This window comes from Cervus canadensis, chromosome 3, assembly GCF_019320065.1.
Source record: "Cervus canadensis isolate Bull #8, Minnesota chromosome 3, ASM1932006v1, whole genome shotgun sequence".
Taxonomy (NCBI): domain Eukaryota; kingdom Metazoa; phylum Chordata; class Mammalia; order Artiodactyla; family Cervidae; genus Cervus; species Cervus canadensis.
In genome coordinates, this window is record NC_057388.1 from 23,173,346 (window position 1) to 23,196,772 (window position 23,427).

Genomic DNA, 23,427 nt, shown 5'->3' on the forward strand with positions numbered 1-23,427 from the left:
AGTAAATATAGATTATGAGCTGTGCATTAGAGTCTGAATGTGGGACATCATTGCCTTATAATGCCTTACCAAGAGGGTACTAAGCCTGGATCTTAAGCAGATCAAAAGGGACTATGATGGGATAGTGTACAGAGAGGCAAAGAGTCAAAATAAAGGGAGACAGAAGTCTGAGACATGAAGGATACAGTCTCTTCAGTGATATCCAAAGAGTATGAAGATATAAACTATCTTTTAAGTTTTGTTTAGAAAAAAAGAGTGCTTAACTGCTTTTTAGCATGGGGCATTTACTGGACTAGCCAAAAGATGAGAAGAAGCAGAGTAGTTTGGGTAGATGCTGTAAGATGTAGTTAGGAGAACAATAAGCTAAGGTAGTTTGGACAGGAAGCACTTAGTGGTGATGGAAGGACCATAGAGAAATAAATTGTGGTGTATTGCGAAAAGGAAGAAATGAGCTCACTGTGTTGTTTATGCTGCGTATGATTAGAAATGTTAAATAGAAATGAAATACTTCCATTTGTGACCATGGCTAATCACTAATGACGTAAGACATAAGTAAAGGAATGAATAAGTGAAAGAATGTTCAATGTGCCAATGAATATAACTGAATGCATGAAACCAATTTACACTTAGTCTTCAGAAAAATTTGGATGCTTAAAACTCTTCCCAAAAGACAAAGTTGCTTTGATTTAAAGTTGCACTGACTATCCTCTTTCTTCTTCTCCTATTGTTATTCCTAAAGGACCTCAAGACTTTGACAAAAGATTAAAAAGAAAAACCAAAAACTTTCCCTTTTGTCAAATCTTTCCTTAGCAATTATTTTCTCTTAACTTCATAAGGAAATCTATGATTATTAGCTGCTATAGTACAGTAACAAATTATGCACAAAGTTAAGTAATACCGGTCCTGGGCAAAACTTCAAACTTCATTGTTTCACTTTGGCTCTCCTGGCCTCCTGCATTCTGGTCCTTTTTCCTTTCTTCCTATCATCTCCTGAATTGACTATCAGCTCTGCTGACCAGAAGTTCATGTGTGACTTTCACCTGTGGATTTAACCCTTTCAGTGCTGACCAGAACAGGCAGCTCCAACCTGTCAGAGGGTTGCATCTTGAATTCATGTTATTGCCTAGAGGAACTGCCTTATCATTCACAGTGTACACCCACCTCCTGGAAATCTTCCTCCTGACCTCTACTCCACTTGATCCAGGGCTTATGATTAACTCCTGCTTGGAATCCCACCTCTCTTGGGCATAAAGTAGTTCTCAGCCAGGCTACACATTTGTGGGTACAAACTGTATCAGATGCAAATGCTGTATCAGAATCTGAGATGAGAGCTTGGAAGTGCTTATTCTCTTGAGCTTCTACATTGCTAGATCACACACGAAACCTGGCTGGGTGTGTGTGTGTGTGTGTTAGTTACTCAGTCATATCTGACTCTTTGTGATCCCTTGGACTGTAGCCCGCCAGGCTCCTTTGTCCATGGAATTCTCCAGGCAGGAATACTTGAGTGAGTAGCCATTCCCTTTTCCAGGAGATCTTCCCAACCCAAGAACTGAACCCGAGTCTCCTGCATTATAGGCAGATTCTTTACCATCTGAGACACCAGAGAAACCCCTGGCCTAGTTTAGCAACTCGTAATTGACCAGGGTGAACAGAGGAGTTACTGCCTGATGGGACTGAATGTTAAATCAAGGAGTATGGCTGCTTTCACTCCATGGTGATATAGGTTTGTTGAAGAATTATTACTAATTGTATGCATTGCATATCAGGCACAGTATGGTATGCATATATCAATAATTCTGTGGGGTCTCACAACTGCTTTTATGAGACGAAGGTCATAATTCCTTCCATTTTACTGATGTGGAACATGAAATTTCTGACTTGCCAAAGGAGGCAATGGGCTGTGATGCCAGGTCTGTCTAAACAATACTGGCCTCCAACGGAGAGGACAGTGTTTCCAGTTTGTCTCAGTACTCTTCAGTGTGAGGTTCAGCTCTTGAATGCCTATCTTTACAAAATATAACAATAAACTACTTTTCAGTGAACAGTGAGCAATATCTCCTACAGCAAACTTTCCTGGATGAAATTAAGATGAACTAAGGGAAGAAGGCACTGCAAATTATAACATGCCATTGAAATTAAAATTTCTCCTTATCGTGAATGATGGCTCTTATGTCACCATCCTATAATACAAATTAAATTTTTCCTAAATATTGTTACTTCCTCATTTTATTAACTGACTTCAAAATCTTCTATTATTTTGAACTTTTCATTTCAAAAATTTTCTGACCACAAATATTCCATTTCAAAACTGTTCTGACCACCACAATTTTTCTCAAATAGAAGGGTAATATAAATAAATAAATTGAAACTGAGCCCCCTATTGGTGATGAAATATTCCCCCCAAATGGCGTAGTAACTCAATTTTTGACAGTCTTTGTTGTTAAACTTCAGAAAGTTTTTTTAAAGCATCAAATATGTACAATTGCTTTTTCAAAGATCCCTAGTATAACGCAGAGACGTTATTACCTCTTATAAAAACCATATTTTCATTTCCCCAATAACTTGTCCTAGCATAACAGTCGAGGACCAAGGCCACAATCTTGCAAAATTTCAGGAGAAACCATGCCCAGAAAGTATATTGTAAACTTGCTTCCTGAAATTCGGTAATGCAATAGTCGAGACAAAAACTTTCAATTATTATTCCATTGCTGGTTGTTAACTAATTTTCGAAGAATGTGGGAATTTTTGTGTGTGTTAGGTTTAGGAGTTTTTAAAACATGATTGTATATGCCTAAATTACATGTCTTAGATCTTTGAAAGAAAGGATGAATTAATATTTGCTTATTATTTTTCCTGGTAAATACTATTCATTGAGTGAACATCTTAAAAAATTGAATAATTTCAATATTACCATAAATTTGAAGTGGCAAATTTTTTTTTGTAAAGGAGTTTATATAAATTATTTAAAAACTAATTAAACCGGAGCTCAACTAAAGAGTTTATTGTAGGAAGAAAAGTAATCTCTTCATGGATGGAAATTAAATGCTTTCATAAAGTGATGTGTTGTAGCTATTTTGACAGCACAAATTATATTAATAACTAGTTGGGAATTGAAATAAAATGTTAAAAAAAAAAAGAAATAAAATGTTATTAAGTTTCAAAGGTTTGCCTTTTAAATGAGTTTTGTGTGATTGCTACATGAATGAAATAAAATCTAAGTATTTCTCCTTTTTGTGCTCCTGGAGCAGGTATTCATTTGTTCAAAATTTTCCTGCTTGTAATCATTAGCATTCAAACCTTTTGATTGTCAGGTCTTCAAAAAGCTGAAAAGTGCAACCCAGAAGCAACCTGATAGAAGTCAGTAGGAAACATTCTAGTGTGACAGAGACATTCATGACTGAAGTCTCAACCCCAGGGTTTTTGAGATTGATTATTTCCCCATAGATCCCAGAACTCAATGCTAGTACCATCTCCACTGTACCACCTACCCACATTGACTGTCTCTCTTTAATATATGTTTAGAATTCGTTGTCAACAATAAGAGTAATCTAAAAAAAAAGTAGGTATACCCTCAAGAGCATGCAGGATAATCCATTAGGCTACAGAAAGTAAATATTAAAGCTTCTATTTGTAATGTTTTATTTTTATTCTCTTCTTAAAATGTAATTTTTGTGAATCTTCTAATATATTGACATTGATAAATGTGTAAAATATCTAAATTTTTTTTAATATATATTGCTAGTGGATGCTCAGTTTAGTTCAATTCAGTCGCTCAGTCGTGTCTTACTCTTTGTGATCCCATGGGTTGCAGCACTCAAGGTTTCCATTTCCATCACCAACTCCCAGAGCTTACTCAAACTCATGTCCATTGAGTCGGTGATGCCATCCAACCAACTCATCTTCTGTCATCCCCTTCTCCTCCTGCCTTCAATCTTTCCCAGCTTCAGAGTCTTTTCAAATGAGTCAGTTCTTTGCATCAGGTGGTCAAAGTATTAAAGTTTCAGCATCAGTCCTTCCAATAAATATTCAGGATTGATTTCCTTTAGGATTGACTGAGTTGATCTCCTTGCAGTCCAAGAGACTCTCGAGAGTTTTCTCCAACACCACAGTTCAAAATCATCAGTTCTTCAGCACTCAGCTTTCTTTATAGTTCAACTCTCACATCCATACATGACTACTGGAAAAACCATAGCTTTAACTAGATGGACTTTTGTTGGCAAAGTTATGTCTCTGCTTTTTAATATGTTGTCTATGTTGATCATAGCTTTTCTTCCAAGGAGCAAGCATCTTTCAATTTCATGGCTACAGTCACAATCTGCAGAGATTTTGGAGCCCAAGAAGTAAAGTCTGTCATGGTTTCCATTGTTTCTCCATCTACTTACCATGAAGTGATGGCACCAGATGCCATGATCTTAGTTTTCCTGAATGTTGAGTTTTAAACCAAATTTTTCACTCTCCTCTTTCACTTTGATCAATAGGCTCTTCAGTTTTTCTTTGCTTTCTGCCAGATAGGTGGTATCATCTGCATATCTGAGGTTATTGATACTTCTCCCAGCAATCTTGATTCTAGCTGGTGCTTCATCCAGTCCAGCATTTTGCATAATGTACAATAAGTTAAATAAGCAGGGTGACAATATATAGCCTTGACATACTCCTTTCCCCAATTTGGAACCAGTCTGTTGTTCCATGTCCAGTTCTAACTGTTACTTCTTGACCTGCATACAGATTTCTCAGGAGGCAGGTAAGGTAGTCTGGTATTCCCATCTCTTTCAGAATTTCCCACAGTTTGTTGTGATCCACACAGTCAAAGCCTTTGGCAGAGTCAGTAAAGCAAAGTAGATGTTTTTCTGGAACTGTCTTGTTTTTTCGATGATCCAGCGGATGTTGGCAATTTGATCTCTGGTTCCTCTGCCCTTTCTAAATCCAGCTTGAACATCTGGAAGTTCATGGTTCACATACTGTTGAAGCCTGGCTTGGAGAATTTTGAGCATTACTTTACGAGTGGGTGAGATGAGTACAATTGTGCAGTAGGTTGAACATTCTTTGGCATTGCCTTACTCTGGGATTGGAATGAAAACTGACCTTTTCCAGTCCTGTGGCCATAGCTGAATTTTCCAAATCTACTGGCATATTGAGTGGAGCAATTTCACAGCATCATCTTTTAGGATTTGAAATAGCTCAACTGGAATCCCATCACCTCCAGTAGCTTTGTTCATAATGATGCTTCCTAAGGCCCATTTGACTTCACATTCCAGGATGTCTGGCTCTAGGTGACTGATCACACCATCATGGTCATCTGGGTCATGAAGATCTTTTTTGTATAGTTCTTCTGTGTATTCTTACCACCTCTTCTTAATATCTTGTGCTTCTATTAGGTCCATACCTTTCCTGTCCTTTATTGTGCTCATTTTGCATGAAATATTCCTTTGGTAGCTCTAGTTTTCTTGAAGAGATCTCTAGTCTTTCCCATTCTATTGTTTTCCTCTATTTCTTTGCATTGATCACTGAGGAAGGCTTTCTTATCTCTCCTTGCTATTCTTCGGAACTCTGTATTCACATGGGTATATCTTTCCTTTTCTCCTTTGCCTTTCTCTTCTCTTCTTTTCTCAGCTATTTGTAAGTCCTCCTCAGACAACCATTTTGTCTTTTAGCATTTCTTTTTCTTGGGGATGATCTTGATCACTGCCTCCTGTACAATGTCACGAAATTCTGTTCATAGTTCTTCAGGCATTCTATCAGATCTTATCCCTTGAATCTATTTGTCACTTCCACTGTATGATCGTAAAGGATTTGATTTAGGTCATGCCTTGATGGTCTAGTGGTTTTCCCTACTTTCTTCAATTTAAGTCTGAATTTGGCAATAAGTTCGTAATCTGAGCCACAGTCTTGCTTTTGCTGACTGTATAGAGCTTCTCCATCTTTGGCTGCAAAAATACAATCAGTCTGATTTCGGTATTGACCATCTGGTGATGTCCATGTGTCGTGTCTCTGCTTGTGTTGTTGGAAGAGGGTGTTTGCTGTGACCAGTGCACTCTCTTGGCAAAACTCTGTTAGTCTTTGCCCTGCTTCATTTTGTACTCCAAGGCCAAATTTACCTGTTACTCCAGGTATCTCTTGATTTCCTACTTTTGTATTCTAGTCCCCTATAATGAAAAGGACATTATTTTGGGGTGTTAGTTCTAGAAAGTCTTGTAGGTCTTCATAGAGCTGTTCAACTTCAGCTCCTTCAGCATTATTGGTTGGGGCATAGACTTGAATTACCATGATATTGAATGTTTTGCCTTAGAAATGAACAGAGATCATTCTGTCATTTTTGAGATTGCATCCAAGAACTGAATTTTGGACTCTTTTGTTGACTACGAGGGATATTCCATTTCTCCTAAGGGATTTTTCCCCAGAGTAGTAGATATAATGATCATCCGAGTTAAATTCGCCCATTCCAGTCCTTTTTAGTTAACTGATTCCTAAAATGTTGATGTTCACTTTTGCCATCTCCTGTTTGACCACTTCCAATTTGCCTTGATTCATGGACTTAACATTCCAGTTTCCTATGCAATATTGCTCTTTACAGCATTGGACTTTACTTCCATCACCAGTCACATCCACAACTAGACGTTGTTTTTTCTTTAGTTCTTTCTCTTCATTCTTTCTGGAGTTATTTCTCCACTCTTCTCCAGTAGCATACTGGGCACCTACTGACCTGGGGAGTTCATCTTTCAGTGTCCTATCTTTTTGCCTTTTCATATTGTTCATGGGGTTCTCAAGGCCAGAATACTGAAGTGGTTTGTCATTCCCTGCTCCAGCGGAACACATTTTGTCAGAACTCTCCATCATGACCCGTCCATCTTGGATGGCCCTATGGCTCTACAGCCCGACTCATAGTTTCATTGAGTTAGACAAGGCTGTGGTCCAAGTGATTAGTTTGATTAGTTTTCTGTGACTGTGGTTTTCATTCTGTCTGCCCTCTGATGGATGAGGATAAGAGGCTTAGGGTAAGTGGATGCTCAGAATTTGTTTAATGATAGAGATTCATATCCAACAAAGTTTAGACCTAATGTTCTATTGTTCTGCACTTATTTTTTAACACTTAAGTTATGAATAAGTCTTCTTGGGCCTCTACTATCTTTATGATCTTAGCTGAGTTATTAAATTCCTCTATGTGCAAAATAGAACTAATAATGATATGTTGCAGTAGCTGTAGTGATGATTGTATCATTTTTCTGAAAACTGTTTTGTAAGAGATAGAGTGTTATTCAAATGTGTGGGAACACCTTGAGAGCAGACAATAGTTCATTTTTGTATTTCCAGGATTTTTCACAGTAGCTGGAAAATAGAATATGTTTAATAAATAAAAGAATAAATGAATGAATGAGGATCTACATATATCATTAAAATTCTTATGTGAAAAAGCAAGGTGTGGTGGAAAACATAAATGATCATAAATGAGAAAAATCAAATTAAGTCTTGCTCTATCCTTGACTGCGATTTTTATTTAAACAAATCATTTTTGCTGAGTTTGGTTTTTTCCTCTATAAACGAAACATAAAAATATCATTTACCCATCCCACCTCACAGAGTTGTTTTTAGAATGAAATTTACGTGAACTATTTATGTGAAAGTTTATCATGAACTCTTTAAGAAATTTCTCTGCTAACACCGGTGATGATTTCTTGTGGCTCTATCATCTCCTGCTAAATTGCACTTGACTAGAAGGAAAAGTTCCTCCCTGCCTTACGCTCTTGTTACATTCCTTTCTGTGCCTAACACAATGCTTTATCCATAATAAATTCTTTATTTTATTTTATTTTATTTAAAGCCATGTTAAGGAATGGTGACCTTCTGTTTTCAAACCTGCCCATGATTTTGAGAAAAACACTGGTGGTGTTTGAGGGGTTCCAACCAGTACCAACTTGTGTCCCCCCAAGCACTTTTTATCAGTATGAAGACAAAGCATGTAACTGAAGAGAATGCTTGATTTATACCTGTCTAGGCAATCAACCTGCCACCCACAGAAATGCTGGAAGTTTGGCAGTTAATCAGCAAGGCAGTTTTTGTCCTCTATTCTTCATTGATGATCCTTTCAGTTTGTTCCATAATGGTGCTCCTTAGTCATTTTGTTCTGTAGTAAAAGCTGTGTGAATAAGGACTTTGTCTCTACAGCCAGAACAGTGCCTGTTATATCCTGGATGTTTAAGAAATACCTGTGGGATGAATGAATTAAGAATTCATGGAAATGAAGAATATGTATGCTCAATTAAAATTTTGATGTATTTACCCAAACATTGATTTGGTTTAATTCAGTAAAAATTTTCCCCAATTTCCATCTTTATAAAAGATTTAAAAAACTAGAGCTTATGCTGAATTCTTACAATTTCTCTCCTGTGTTTATGTGTATGAATATTTGTTTTAAATGCATATGAATAATGGACATCTTTTTAATTAAAACTCCTATTTTTTCTGATGATTGTAATTCCACATTCAAGAAAAATTAAAAATAACCACTATGTTTGAACATAAATACACCCATTCTTAAGCATATGTCTTTCTTTGGGCTAATTACACTTTTTTTCCAAATATATAACCCAAGAAATTATTTTCTACACAAACTAAAGAGGTTACAGAATGAAAATTTAAGTTGAACCATTCAAAAAATCATTATATTTCTTTTAGAACTTGCATCACATATTTGAGTATTAAAAAACAATTACATTTTTAAACCTGATTAAGTGTACTCTCCCAAGACCCAAAACTTAGGTGTAATTTTTCTCACTCTCCAATACAGTATAGTACTTTTCTTTTATTTTTTTAAGATTTATTGATTTATTGACTTATGTGGCTGCACCAGAGATATTCCTTTATTGATTTATTGATTTATTGACTTATGTTGCCGCACACGAGATCTTCCTTGTTGTGGCACCAAGGACATTTTTGTTTGTTTTTAGTTGCAACATTTGGGATCTAGTCCCCTGGCCAGGCATCCAGGGACTGAATCCAGGCCCCCTACTTAGGAGTGTGGAGCCTGAGCCACTGTGCAACTAGGGAAGTCCCCAGTATAGCACTTTTCTAAAACAGGTGAATATTATCTCTGCAAGATTTATAGAGCAAGAAAACTGAGGGCCCAGAGTTTTTTATCTACTTGCTCAACTGACCATATAAGTTCCTTCTTCTCTCACCTTCTCTCACCTTCTCTCCCTTGACCCTGTGGGTCAACTGATGAGAAATTAATTGACCAAAAGGCAAGGAGTAGGGGATGAAGGGCAAAGTCCTGAGTAAAGAGAACTGAATAATTAAACTGTGAATAGTCAAGAGTTAACCTAAAATACCAGGATTCTCTGATAGCTCAGTTGGTAAAGAATCCGCCTGCAATGCAGGAGACCCAGGTTTGATTCCTGGATTGGGAAGATCTGCTGGAGAAGGGATAGGCTACCCACTCCAGTATTCTTGGGCTTTCCTTGTGGCTCAGCTGGTTATGAATCTGCCTGCAATATGGAACACCTGGGTTTTCCCACAAGAAGAATCTGCCCACAATGCAGGAGACCTGGGTTCAGTCACTGGGTTGGGGAAATCCCCTGGAGAAGGGAAAAGCTACCCACTCCAGTATTCTGGCCTGGAGAATACCATGGACTGTATAATACATGGGCTCCCAAAGAGTTGGACGTGACTGAGCGACTTTCACTCTCAACTTAAAATAGCTTTTTGCAAAGGAGAATTCACATTGCTGTCTCCTTACCAGATGGAGAATTCAGTTTGTCAAGATGAGTTGATTCTCCAGAAGATGATGTAATCTGACAGCTAACAACATGTAGGGGTCTGGTAACCAGGCCAAGAAATTGGTAATAGAGCGTAAGTAGTGATGAATCTTTTTCTAATCAATGAGGACTACATTGCTTACAGGTTGTTTAGTCTATGCTGTTACACATTAACAGCATATGTAACACATTACCTATTTTGAACACATTTTCTGCTTTTTAAATTGCTATAATTATAAAAATGTATTGATTTGCTCACAACTTATTACAGGAAAAAGTGATGATCAAAAGTGTATTTATTGACTTGTGTTCATATCCTCGAATACCAAGGATATTTCACAGACAGATTGGCATAATTCAGATTCCTTTGAATAGTGGCTAAGTTGGACTCAAGTAGAACTTAATTTAGAGTTTGATCTACAAGTAGTGATTTACTATAATACAGTGGGGCAGTTTAGGTGACAGTTCTAACTCTCATTATTAAATGTATGTAAAAAATCTCTGAGATGCTTTAAGAATGTAACCAAGGGGAAAAAATTCTTTTGGAGATTGAAAAAAAAATTCATGCATTATCTGGATCTCAGCTAATAAAAATTAACTAATTAATAGGTCTAAATTATGTCTTTCCACAATGCAGCCAGAGTACCAGTTTCCCAGATGTTCTTAATGTCACCAATCCCATCATAATTCCTCAAAGGCAGAGAGTATCTCCTTGGGGGTGTAGGAATTACAAAAGAGAACAGATGCTAGTGAAACAAGGGAGTGCAATGGTAGGTATGTTGGGTAGAATAATTATAGTTGTTAAAGCAAGACTGTTTTAGGAACAATGCATAATTGTGCATCACCAAAAAATCACAATGATCAACTGACCAGTCTCCAACACCCTCCACTAGAGAGGAGTACCTTCTTTTCAATAAGTACCCAGAACACTGGAAGGCAAATGGCACTTCTGAACAGCCATCTCTTCTGTATATGGTGACTATGTTTATCAAACAAGGGATCTCTTCTTTCAGGGCGCCTCCTCCATTGGAGATACTTGGCTAATATTTGCTATACTCTTAATTTCTTTCGTTGTACCTTGTGCCATTCATCTATTTTCTGGTTTGCTTATTTGTCTCCCTTTCTAAACTGTAAACTACACATGGTCATTTTTCCTGGGAGGGAGAGAACTTTTTATTAAATTATAATATTCATGCAGGAAAGTACACATATCCTTGGTGTAGAGGTCAATGAATGTTCACAAACTGAACATAGCTATATAGCAAGTTTTCAGATTAAGAAGCAGAAGACCAGCAACACCCCCAGAAGACTTCTGATACTATGTTCTAGGTTGTTATATTCTAAAAGTAAACATTTCCTGACTCCAAAAACTGATTTCTTTTGCTTTTCTTGAACTTTCTAAAAATAGAATTATATAGTATGTCTGACTGCTTTTGTCCAACACAACGTTTATGAAATTTGTATTGTTGTGTGTAGTTGTAGATCACCCTTATTGCTCTCTGGCCTTACTTGTTTATCCATTCTATTCCTGATTTGCATTTTCAATTTCTAGTTGGAACCATTCCAAATAATGCTGTTCTAAATATACATTCACAAAAAGTATAAATCCTTGGTAAACATGTGTACTTATCTCTATGGTATATGTATGTAGTAGCATGATTTGGGGTCATAGGGTATGCAATATTCAGTTTCATTAGACGTGGCAGACAGTTTTCCAAAGCATTTAAACTAATTTCCACTTCTACCACCAGTGTGTAAGTGGGAAATAATATCTGGTTTGTTCACCATGTTATCTCCTGCACATGTCACCGTGCTTAGCACCATGTAAGTACTCAAGAAGTCTTGGCTGAGGAGAAGGAAATGGCAACCCACTCCAGTATTCTTGCCTGGATAATCCCATGGACAGAGGAGCCTGGTGGGCTACAGTCCAAGGGGCGCAGTGAGTGACAGGACTAACCGACTTCACTTTCACTTTCATCTGATGAGCAGCTCCTGCTCCACGTTTAGCCTCTCTGGCTCCTGGGGCCAGGTGTGTGTTTGGCAGACACCCAAAGTCACAGCAAAGTGTCAAGGTGACAAGAAAAAAAGAAGACAAAAAAAAAAAAAAAAAGTCTTGGCTGAATAATTAAATTGATCTATGTTAGAAGCATCTAGATGACTATTATCATTTCATCAATCTTCAGGTTTATAAGAAGGCAAAACAGTTTGCTGGCCCACTTCATAATTTTACCAAAAGCCACCTGACAAAAAAATACCTCTTCATTGAATGCTATTTTCTAGGACAAACGGCTAACTCAACAGAATAAACAGTATCAATATAATGATACTATTAACCATCTGACAACATACTGAGTTTAGATATTTTAGCAGAGAAAGGCATTTTAGTCTCAACTTTCCCAACTCCTCTTTATACAATTAAGGACAAAGAGGCCTAAAGAAATCATATTAGGTGCCCTTAGGATAAGAAAGGATTCATAAGTGGACATATTCTTTGTTTTCTTCTTTAAAACTTTGTGACGAGTGATTATTTATATAAAATAATGTGCCTTGCTAAGAACAGACTGAAACATTTATTTTATTGGTAAAACTCACGTTTTTACTGTGACTACTCCCAAAAATGCTTTTTTTTTCTTTTCATTACTTAAATAGAACAAATTATTTTTGTCATTATGTAAAATTGTTCAGATTTTATCTTTCAGCTGAGATTGCTCTATTTTTTATATGGTCTGATTAGAATCAGTTCTGAGGTTCAGTGGTTTCTAGCAGGGACTTTTTCTTTGTTCATGTGTTTTTACCAAATGCATCTAAAAAATAAAACCATGTGGAAGAATAATAAGGCTTTAAGCCTTTCATCTAAAGAATAAGTACTTTATTGTGAATACAATGAAGATGGAGAGAAATTCAATTCAACATTTAATATGTTTCTACTAATAATTGCAAATGTTTTGAGGAGGCTGAATCACTGCAGCGCTCCAAGGTCTGGGACAAAGACTGGATTTGGATGAAAATGTGCATAATGGTGTGGTGCAGAATGCACCTGCCAAGGCAGGAGACACAGGAGACGTGGGTTTGACCCCTGGGGTGGGAAGATCCCCTGAAGGAGGAGATGGCAACCCACTCCAGTATTTTTGCCTGGAGAATCCCAAGGACAGAGGAGCCTAGAGGGCTTTAGCCCATGGGGTCGCACAGAGTCAGACATGTCTGCAACAACTGAGTGTGCACACACGCATGCCACAGTAAAAGCAACTTGTCAGTAGATATGAGGCTGATTCAAGTTATAGGTAGAAAAAGTCTAAAAAGAAGGACTGAAGTTCAGCAAATAAAGAGCTTGGAAGTCACGTTCTGTGCCAACAACAAGTGAAAAACTAAACAAACTGAAAAATCAACAACTCTTACTTCAGTCAGAAAAATGAGATCTCAGGACAAACCACTGGCCTCAAACAGCTTTCTGTAATGTCTTATGGTTCAGATGTGGGATTGAGACTCCACCTCTGAACTCCTTCTATCCAGTGAATCTTACTGTTAACACAATTTACATGCCATGTTTTGTCTTTCCAGAAATTTAGATCTTGCGTAAGAGTAAACTACTTACTCATCTTAGGCCATTGCTAAGGCTTATTAAACTTCAGGTCTTATCTGTAGGGTGTGTGTGCTTAGTCACTCAGTCGTGTCTGACTCTCTGTGACCTCAGGGACTGCAGCCTGCCAGGCTCCTCTGTCCGTGGGAACTCTCCAGGCAAGAACACTGGAGTGGGTTGCCATGCCCTCCTCCAGGGGATCTTCCCCACCCAGGGATCAAGCTGAGGTCTCACACATTGCAGGAGGATTCTTTAACAATTGGGCTATAGTGGGAAAAGACAACTTTTTCAAGAAATAACAAATAGTAGGAAGTAGAAGTAAAATGAAGGGCTTTCAGCTCTCTCAAGTTTTCATCAAGTGAAAAGAATATGTTGATATTGACACATTTTTGGATAATTTTGAAAACAGGTTTTACTATGAACATCCTTAAAAGGAGCTTAGGCCCAAGCAGGAAGAAATAAAACAATCAAAATATAACTACCTGACTCAACAAACTCCATTTTGCTGTAAAAGAAAGTTATATCAAAGAGAGCATGCATCAGTTTGATTTGCACAAAAACCTACTTTGTTTCATTCACGTTCTTAAGATTTTTCTGTTTCATCAGACAGTGATTCTTTGTGTCAGAGGCAGAGCGTATACACTAACTAGTCATCTCTCTGAGCTTCAAAAACCTGCTTGGGATACTGATTTCATCTCCCTAAAGGACTGAATTATAGAATCAAGAAATACAGTAAAAAGCTGAGAATGTGACATTGAGTTAAAATAATGAATCTGAAAAAAAAGTCAGAAAAAAAGTGAAACATGAGCAAAAACACCATCTACATGAAACAAACATTCTTAAAATCCCCGAGGAAAGCTGGATTCATGCTTTTGTAATTGAAGTGCCTCTTTCAAACAGCCTCACCAACACTTTTCGTTTTTCTATCAATTGCTTTACAACTGTCTATTAGCACTCATCTGCTACAACAAGATCTTAGGCCGCAGGGAATCAGAGATTGCGCAAGACCCACCATCATCCATGCCGCCTTGACATGGCTTGGAGACACAACCCATGGTGGGAAGAATAACAGGCAGCTCTTCTGGCCATCTTGATGTCTAAGGGTCTCAACAGCTTCCACCTGTCTCATAGCAACAGTCAATCCCAAGTCCCTCACCCACAAAGAAATGCTTTGCTTTGAAAAAGCAAGATGAATTTTTCTTCAAGAGGGTATCAAGCTATTATGTAAGAACTATCTATGCATGCATGCTAAGTCACTTCAGTCATATACAACTCTGTGACCCTGTGAACGGTAGCCCACCAGGCTCCTCTGTCCGTGGGATTCTCCAGGCAAAAATACTGGAGTGGGTTGCCATGCCCTTCTTCAAGGGATCTTCCTGACCCAGGGACGGAATCTGTGTCTCCTTTATCGCTTCTCTTATGTCTCCTGAATTGGCATGCAGTTGGTAAAAAACATAGTTTACCTCTCCAAGAAATTTCAATCTAACCAAAGAAAAAAAAATGATGTAAACAAAACCTAGAGCAATGAAGTAGTCAATTAGGCATTTCAGATTATAAAGGCAACAGACTAGATCAGCATCCAGTGATAAAAGAGTTTGATTGTTAATCCAAGATTTACATGCTGCGTTGTAATAGCTGGGCTTCCCTGGTGGCTCAGTGGTAAACAATCTGCCTGCCAATGCAGGAGACAGAGGTTCGTCCTCTGGGTCAAGAAGATCCCCTGGAGGAGGAAATGTCAACCCACTCCAGTATTCTCGCCTAAAAAATCCCATGGACAGAGGAGCCTGGCAGGCTTACAGTCGTTGGGGTCACAAAGTGTCGGACACAACTGAGCGACTGAGTGCACATGCACGTTGTAATAGAAACAACTGACTAATCAGAGCTGCTTTAACTTGTGTGTGACAGTAATTTCACTTATGAAAAGCAAATACCAAACAGAAAGGAGGAATGAATAGCTAATTACTATTTCAAAATTACCAAATCCTAACTAGTTTCTAGCATAAAATACTAAAGTTTTTTCATCTTTAGAAATGAAAACTTTAATGTTTCTAGTGAGCCTTCCTTGTCTATTATTAATAAAAGACACAAATGAAAAGTTAATATCAATATTAAATGCAGGCATTAATTAGGAATATAATGTTCCTAGAGGATATAAAACAAATTTGCCAAGTATATTAAGGGTATCCTGGCACAAGAAAGTTACATCACTTTTTAATGCCAGTGAACGATGTTGAAAGACTCTTTAGCAACAAAACCTTTATTTATACTTCTTCTAAATATCTTCTTGTGAGGTCAAGGATAAAATATACTTCCAGATACAGCAGGCACGTTTTCCTGGAAATTTGCCATTGCTTTTTAGAACGGTGTTAAACATTTTATTTCCACTTATGTTATTGTCTTTCAGATTTCCCCCTACTAAACCATCTTGGCATATAGAAGAAAATATATATGACAAAGAATTTAGTAAATAAGGCAATGATTAATCAACTTGTAATCTCAAAAGAGACTATAATTTGTAATACACAACTACTGATAACACAGAGCATCTTAAAAGGGAGTAATATAGGATTGAGAAATGCTGAAATAAACAGTATAAAATCCCATGCAAGTTTTCAAAAATTATGTGACATTTATTATCTTCAGAGAATATAGTCAAGTCCACTTACTTTGTTTTTGTATTATTATATCTTTTTATATTTTATAAATATTATAGTTTTATATAATATCATTTGTATTATTATTATTATTTAAGTTTTACTGATCCATTGGACCACAGGAAGAAAATCTGTATTTTATCTCATTTTATTCTATTTCTGTTTTTAAATGTTAATAATATACAGAATGTATTAATAGAGTATATATGTAAATAAATAAATGTATTTTGGAGGAAGTTTCCCAAAATCTTAAAATCTTTTTTTCTTGTGGAAACATGTTCAAAAATTTAGAGAATGACTTTAAGCCATCAGTTAATATAAGTTATATAAAGAAAAAACAATAGCCTGGCCATTTAGGAGTGGATTGACATATTTCACTGGAATTATGAGAAAGGAAAACTGAAATTGAAATTCGCTCAGTTGTGTCCGACTCTTTGCGCTCCCACGGATAGTCCATGAATTCTCTAGGCCAGAATACTGAAGTGGGTTGCCATTTCCTTCTCCAGAGGATCTTCCCAACCCAGAGATCAAACACAGGTCTCCAGCATTGCAGGCGGATTCTTTACTAGCTGAGCCACAAGGGAAGCCCAATGAGAAAGGAAGAAGAAAGCAAAAGAAAAACTGCTCTCTTCCTTTAACTGAAGAAATGAATGAAAGGATGAACCCTGAAGTGACATATTGGTAAAGTAAGCAAATTCACCAGGTGGTTCTGTGGTCAAGAATCCACCTGCCGATGCAGGAGACATGGGTTCTATCCCCGGAGGAGGAAATGGCAACTCATTCCAGTATTCTTGCCTGGACAATCACACGGGCAGAGAAGCCTGGCAGACTACAGTCCATGGGGTTGCAAAGAGTCGGACACGACTTAGCAACTGAGAACGCTCACAAGCAAATTCAGCAGCAGTCAAGATTGAGCATAGAGGCAAAAGGAGGGTAAATGTGAAAATGTTTCCTACATCAGTTTTTGTGTCACACAAACATGTGAAATGGATGAGAAATGACAGCATAGCCAAGAAAGCAAACCAAGGGTGATTCAAAAGGAAATGAGTGAAGGCATTAACACTTTACTCATTAACATGAGTAAAGGAGAGAGAGAAACTCTTTGAAAACTACCAAGATGCCAAAGCTATTCATTTTTATTTAAAATTAATGAAGATCAGTCCAGAATATCTTTCTAAGATGTGTCTGCCCTCCACCTTGCATCCCCCATCTTCCTAACTCTTGCTTCTTTGTCTACTTCCCTCTGACCAATTCATGGTCTACTTTCTTGATCAAGGACTTGGGGAAGATGAAGTCCTTAGCCAAGCCTAAATTCTCCTCCACTTAACTGGCTGGTCTCAACTTAAGAAACATGATAATAACAACAGTAATAGCAGTGGCAACTAACACTACGAGCCCACACATTGAGGAATTCTTGAAGGTATAAATAATTATCCCATTTTACAGATGAGGAAATTGAGGCATGTATTGCTCAAAGTAGTCCACAAGTAAGTGCAAGACCAGGATTCAAACCCATGTGTTTTGGCTCCAATATCTGCACTCTTGATTACTCTGCAATACTATCCGACAACATATGAAATAAAATACAATGAATTTTGAATGGATTCCTCAGATAATATTTTCTTTGTATTCTCATTTCTAGGATCCCAACATTGTAAAACCCTTGCTTAGATCAAGTAATATTACCATTTGTGGATTAAGTCCAACATATGGGTGTTCAAGTGTAAGGGAGTAGAGTAAGAGAGAAAAGAAATTATTCCAGTTACAGATGTTATTTCTATGCATTCAGACGTAGGTGAGAAAGAAATTGCAAAGTTGGCAGTGCTTCTTATCCTTTGTACATCTAATGGCTGTTCTCGGCAGTGTAACTGCTAAGCAAAGCCTGGCACAGCTGTTCATTCTTTCTCATCGTCTTTTATCTGTGTAGTGCTTTCCCCTTAATGTGATGCTTTGAAATTCTGAAAGCCAAGTGCTTCATTTCCCATCATACCACACTGAAGCCAAGTTTCTAAATTGGCTTTGATGTGTATTTAAAATGGCTTGGCATCCTGCTGTCATCATTCTCTGGATCCGTCCCACTATGTGAAACTGTGATATGATTATCCCTGTCCCAAGTGAGGAGACCAGCTGCATATCGAACCATGATGATGTCCTTCTGCAACTTTAGGTAGGTTCATGGGTTATACTGATGACTGCTGGAGAGAGCAATGTGAATGCGTAAGAGCTACATGTTTTGAAATCATGTGGGAGTAGGTAGATACCTTTCTTTCAATCCACAGACCTTCAGTCTTAAGCTTTCAATTCTGAAGTTTTATTTTCATCACAGATTAAAAGGGCAGCTAAGTTTAAACACTGCCATATTCAAACACTTTCTTTTCTAAGGTTGAACAATTTGCTTAACATAGGATATACATTTATATTCTAGATAACACCTTTTGGTGAGAATCATCATATTAAATCTATGCCCTGATCAGTAATGCTGAAGAAGCTGAACAGTTCTATGAAGACATACAAGACCTTCTAGAACTAACACCCAAAAAAGATGTCCTTTTCATTATAGGGGACTGGAATGCAAAAGTAGAAAGTCAAGAGATACCTGGAGTAACAGGTAAATTTGGCCTTGGAGTACAGAATGAAGCAGGGCAAAGGTTAACAGAGTTTTGCCAAGAGAACGCACTGGTCATAGCAAACACCCTCTTCCAACAATACAAGAGAAGAAACTACACATGGACATCACCAGATGGTCAATAACAAAATCAGATTGATTATATTATTTGTAGCCAAATATGGATAAGCTCTATACAGTCAGCCAAAACAAGACCAGGAGCTGACTGTGGCTCAGATCATGAACTCCTTATTGCCAAATTCAGACTTAAATTGAAGAAAGTAGGGAAAACCACTAGACCATTCAGGTATGACCTAAATCAAATCCCTTACAATTATACAGTGGAAGTGAGAAATAGATTCAAAGGATGAGATCTGATAGACAGAGTGCCTGAAGAACGATGGACAGAGGTTCGTGACATTGTACCAGAGGCACTGACCAAGACTATCCCCAAGAAAAAGAAATGCAAAAAGGCAAAATGGTTGTCTGAGGTTGTCTGAGCTGAGAAAAGAAGAAAAGCTAAAGGCAAAGGGGAAAAGGAAAGATATATCCACGTGAATGCAGAGTTCCAAAGCAAGGAGGGTTAAGAAAGCCTTCCTCAGTGATCAATGCAAAGAAATAGAGGAAAACAATAGAATGGTAAAGACTAGAGATCTCTTCGAGAATATTAGAGATACAAAGGGAACATTTCATGCAAAATGAGCACAATAAAGGACAGGAAAGGTATGGACCTAATAGAAGCACAAGATATTAAGAAGAGGTGGTAAGAATACACAGAAGAACTGTACAAAAAAGATCTTTATGACCCAGATAACCATGATGGTATGATCAGTCACCTAGAGCCAGACATCCTGGAATGTGAAGTCAAATGGGCCTTAGGAAGCATCACTATGAACAAAGCTACTGGAGGTGATGGAATTCCAGTTGAGCTATTTCAAATCCTGAAAGATGATGCTGTGAAATTGCTCCACTCAATATGCCAGTAGATTTGGAAAATTCAGCTATGGCCACAGGACTGGAAAAGGTCAGTTTTCATTCCAATCCCAAAGAAAGACAATGCCAAAGAATGTTCAACCTACTGCACAATTGTACTCATCTCACCCACTCGTAAAGTAATGCTCAAAATTCTCCAAGCCAGGCTTCAACAGTATGTGAACCATGAACTTCCAGATGTTCAAGCTGGATTTAGAAAGGGCAGAGGAACCAGAGATCAAACTGCCAACATCCATTGGATCATCGAAAAAGCAAGAGAGTTCCAGAAAAACATCTATTTCTGCTTTATTGACTCTGCCAAAGCCTTTGACTGTGTGGATCACAACAAACTGTGGGAAATTCTGAAAGAGATGGGAATACCAGACTACCTTACCTGCCTCCTGAGAAATCTGTATGCAGGTCAAGAAGCAACAGTTAGAACTGGACATGGGACAACAGACTGTTCAAATCGGAAAGGAGTACGTCAAGGCTGTATATTGCCACCCTGCTTATTTAACATATATGCAGAGTACATCATGCAAAATGCTGGGCTGGATGAAGCACAAGTTGGAATCAAGATTGCCAGGAGAAATATCAATAACCTCAGATATGCAGATGACACCACCCTTATGGCAGGAAGTGAAGAACTAAAGAGCCTGCTGATGAAAGTGAGAGGAGAGTGAAAAAGCTGGCTTAAAACTCAGCATTCAGAAAACTAAGATCATGGCATCTGGTCCCATTACTTCATGCCAAATAGATGGGGAAACAATGGAAACAGTGAGAGACTATTTCCTTGGGCTCCAAAATCCCTGCAGATGGTGACTGCAGCCATGAAATTAAAAGACGCTCACTCCTTGGAAGAAAAGCTATGACCAACCTAGACAACATATTAAAAAGCAGAGACATAACTTTGCCAACAAAAGTCCATCTAGTGGAAGCTATGGTTTTTCCAGTAGTCATGTATGGATGTGAGAGTTTGACTATAAAGAAAGCTGAGCACTGAAGAATTGATGCTTTTGAACTGTGGTGTTGAAGAAGACTCTTGAGAGCCTCTTGAACTGCAAGGAGATACAGCCTGTCAGTCCTGAAGGAAATCAGTCCTGAATATTCATTGGAAGGACTAATGCTAAAGCTGAAACTCCAATACTTTGGCCACCTGATGCAAAGAACTGAATCACTGGAAAAGACCCTGATGCTGGGAAAGATTGAAAGCGGGAGGAGAAGGGGACAACAGCAGATGAGATGGTTGGCTGGCGTCACTGACTTGATGGACCTGAGTTTGAGTAAGCTCCAGAAGTTGGTGATGAACAGGGAGGCCTGGCGTACTGCACTCCACGGGTTCGCAAAGAGTCAGACAGAACTGAGCAACTGAACTGAACTGATCATATTTGGTGAGCCGTTCTCAGTTAATATAAAATGGATTTATGGAATAGATAGTGCCTTTTTCCAACTAATATAGTATTTCAAAGTTTGAAATGCTATCATGAAAAAACCCCAAATAGAAACCGATTTGTAGTTAATCATTCACCTCTGACTGCATATTCTAATGGCATGGTTGTTATTAAAACAGGTAGCAGCAATAATAGCAAAAATAAACACCCAATTCCTATTCCCCACTGTATCCATGGGGCTTCCTAGGTGGTACGAGTGGTAAAGAACCCACCTGCTCTCAGAATTTCTCCCAAAAGGCTCTTTTAGATTCTCATCTCAAGCTTGAAATGGGAAGATCAATGCTAGAAGAGACTTCAGATCTTAATCCTTACAACTTAATCTCTACATTTTAGACAAGGTATAAAAAGAGAAAGATTGTATATAATTCAGTGCCCCCTAAATGCAGTACACTGTTATAGATGTTGTAAAGAAAAGGATGCCCAGGCAGGTATGTTTGACTTTCTTTTATCTTAAATTTAATTTAAACTTTTTATTTTCTACTGGGGGTATAGGCAATTAACAATGTTGCAATAATATCAGGTGAATTGTGAAGGGACTCAGCCATACATATACATGTATTCATTCTCCCCCAAACTCCTCTCCCATCTAGGCTGCCATATAACAGTGAGCAGAGTTCCATGTGCTATGCAGTAAGTCCTTGGTTATCCATTTTATTTATTTATTTTTTCCATTTTAAATACAGCAAGGTGTACATGTCCATCCCATACTATCCCTTCCCCTCATCCTTCCCCCAGCAACCAAAAGTTCGTTCTCTAAGGCTGTGAGTCTCTTCCTGTTTTGTAAGTTCATTTGTATCATTGCTTTGACTTCCCATATCTATCCTCTACTCCTCCACCCTGTCCTCTGCCCCAAGGCTCACCTGTACAGATTATATTCACCAGCTCCCAAGCCCAAGGGCTCTGATGGAGTCAGCCCATGGGATCCCTGGCAGAAGATCAATCAGAAGGATACGGGAGAAAGGAGAGTGACAAGGGTATTGTTCCCCTGGACCCCTGACTTTGCTGGTCCTTCTGATTGTCTGCTCGGCTTGCCCGCACCCCACAGCTCCTCTCCCTGTGTGCCCCCACCTTCCAGGCCCCCCCAGCCCCATCTTTCCCTCTTCCTAGGGCCTGGGGTTGTGACAGTGCTGCTGTTGCTGGCCTTGGGCCCCTGCACCAGGCCCTGCACTTTCCCTATTCCCCACCCAGACTCTTGTAATGAGTCCCCTTGTAAACAAATCCTCTTTAACTCATCCTGAGTGTTGTCTGTTTCCTTTTGGATGCTAACTAGTAAGTACAGAGATGTCAACTCAGGTCTCAGGAAGTCTACAGTTTAGCTGCATTTCAGAAGTAGCTATTCCCAGTGTGCATTCAGAAGTAGCACATTGGGGATTGGAATTAAATTCTCCTGACTCTAAACGGGGGCTTCCCTCGTGTCTCAGTGGTAAAGAATCCGCCTGCCAATGCAGGAGACTCGTGTTCTACCCCTGGATGGGGAAGATCGCCTGGAAAATGGAATGGCTTCCCACTCCAGTACTCTTGCCTGGAGAATCCCATGGACAGAGGAGCCTGGCAGCCTACAGTCTGTGGTGTCGCAAAAGAGTCAGACACTTAGCAACTAAGCAAAAACAACTCTAAACTGAGAGATCATTTGAGTACTCAATATGGCCCATAGTGCTTCATGTGTGTGTGCATGTCCAACTCTGTGTGACCCCACGGACTATAGCCTGCCAGGCTCCTCTGTCCATGGAATTTCCCAGGCAAGAATACTGGAGTGGGTTGCCATTTCCTGCTTCAGGGCATCTTCCCCACCCAGGGATGGAACCCGTGTTTCCTGCATTGCAGGCGGATTCTTTACCACTGAGTCACTGAGGAAGCCCATCATATGGCCAATAGACCACTTTAAACAAACACAACAAAAGGGCAGCTTTTTAAAAGCTAATCAAAGGCAAGCTTTTTAAGTCTACTGGTAGTAATTCATGAATTAGGAAAATTCATATAAAATATTTCGATTTCTGGTTGAGTATATTTTACTCTAGGTGGGAGCAGATATGAAACTAGTGTTTTTAGGCATGGCTTTTTTCTGTAGTCCCATTTCCCTTTCCCTTGATTTACTGTGAACCTACTGGTCCTAGTGAGGTTCCAAACCTTATCTTGACGTGTTTTCTCTTCCGGAGATGTAAGTATCTGAGAGGTATCAAAAACATCACCCGCAGAAGGTTAACGGGGTGTCGGTAGTTATGGAGGAGCTGGAGAGAGGATTTGTTTGTTTACATGTTTGTTGCTTTTACCAGGGAAGAGAGCAGCAGGCTTTCTGAAAGCCTGGAAATTGCAGTGTTGGAAGGTTCCTCTTTTGGGCAGCCGTCCTGAGAGACTGGTTTTCAGAAGTCATTCCAGAGGTATGCTACAATGTTGACTCTGTGTCCTCACAAGCCTCTTC

General features: G+C 38.6%; 1 protein-coding gene across 2 annotated transcripts in view; it reads left to right on the forward strand.

The window, feature by feature from the left end:
* Positions 1-23,427, forward strand: part of LRRC72 (leucine rich repeat containing 72) — a 145,726-nt gene that overhangs the window by 6,002 nt on the left and 116,297 nt on the right. The window contains exon 2 of one of the 2 annotated variants that reach the window (XM_043462769.1): positions 23,282-23,386. The exons of the other annotated variant lie outside the window; for it this stretch is intronic. The gene's annotated coding sequence lies outside the window, so the exon portion shown is untranslated. The remainder of the gene's footprint in view (positions 1-23,281; positions 23,387-23,427) is intronic. 2 annotated transcript variants of the gene reach the window in all.